This window comes from Agelaius phoeniceus, chromosome 7 (genome assembly GCF_051311805.1).
Source record: "Agelaius phoeniceus isolate bAgePho1 chromosome 7, bAgePho1.hap1, whole genome shotgun sequence".
In the NCBI taxonomy this organism is placed as follows: Eukaryota; Metazoa; Chordata; class Aves; order Passeriformes; family Icteridae; genus Agelaius; species Agelaius phoeniceus.
Genome location: NC_135271.1, coordinates 49,145,379 through 49,146,809, shown reverse-complemented (window position 1 = coordinate 49,146,809; position 1,431 = coordinate 49,145,379). Strand labels below are relative to the sequence as shown.

Below are 1,431 nucleotides of genomic sequence, written 5' to 3'. Positions count from 1 at the left end.
GTGTGTTGTGTCTGTTTGCAAAATCTACAGCAGAAGGCGCTCACTGGACATTTGGGGGAATTTTCTTGGAAAAAATGTGGAATTCTTCACAGAAACTGTAACTATCTTGTAGATTTGATGATTTATCTTCAGCTGGCTTCCTGTACTTCCAATTAAGATTGGGATGTTCATTTTTGATTTCAGGTTCTTTAAGTTTTGTCCCATAAAGGACAAAAAAATTCATTTTCCAGCGGCTTTTCCTGAGGCAGAAATCTCACTGGAATATTGGGAATTTTGCCTTGACCTCATGAATATTAATGTCCATAATATTCATATTAATGAACAATAATGTTCATAGTATTCATATTAATGAATAATAATGTTTTATGTCATATAAATATAATATATAATTTTATAATATATAAATATAATATATATTATATATAATATATAATATATATAATATGTTATATAATATATTATATATAATATTATATAATATATATTATATTATATAATATATTATATATTATATAACATATATAATATATTATATAATATATTATATATATATGATATATTAAAATATATAATATATTGTATATAATTTTATAATATATAAATATAATATATAATGTTTATATATATAATGTTTTTGAGGGGAGCTCCAATTCCTAATATTTTCCTAATTATGATTTTTCTTACCATTAATCCCCCAAAATACCTGGACCTGTTCCAGTTCTGTTTTCCTCCCATCACAAGAGCCAGACTGAACTTTCTCACATAAACTCAAACTTCAGGAATACAAAATAAAATAAACAATAAAAAAAGTAATAATAGTAATAAAATAATAATAAAATAAAATAATAATAAATTAATAATAAATTAATATAATAATAATAATAATAATAATAATAATAATAATAATAATAATAATAATAATAATAATAATAATAATAATAATAAAATTAAAAATAATGGAAGTTGAAGTAGCAAATCCCAAAAAAGTTTTCAGCCAGTGGAAAGAGGATTGTTTGATGTTGAGGTGCTACACTAATTAACTAATTAACTCTGCTTAGCTAATTAACAGCAGGGGAAATATTCTGGGATGGATCTGGGGGATTCTATTCCAAATTTTCTCAGCCCCTTGGGAGTTCACTGCTTTATTCCTGATGTGCTCCTGTCAGGATTTCCAGTGTATATTTATATATATAAAAATATAGTATTTCTATATAATGTATATTATATATCCATATTTGTTTCCACATCAATATTTACATATTTATATCTTTTTATTAAGCTGTGCTTAACTTGGGAGAGAGCAAATGAACTGAGATTTAAAAAAAAAAAATACAAATTAATACTCAACATTCTGCCAGGTGGAGGGAATAAAAATCCTGCAGAAAAAATGTGGGAAGACATTTGGAAAAATCAGTGTCCAGTGGTTGATGC

At 24.5% G+C, this 1,431-nt stretch overlaps 1 protein-coding gene across 1 annotated transcript in view; it reads right to left on the bottom strand.

Moving 5' to 3' along the window:
* Positions 1 to 1,431, bottom strand: part of LYPD6 (LY6/PLAUR domain containing 6) — a 51,584-nt gene that overhangs the window by 11,619 nt on the left and 38,534 nt on the right. The window lies entirely within an intron of this gene.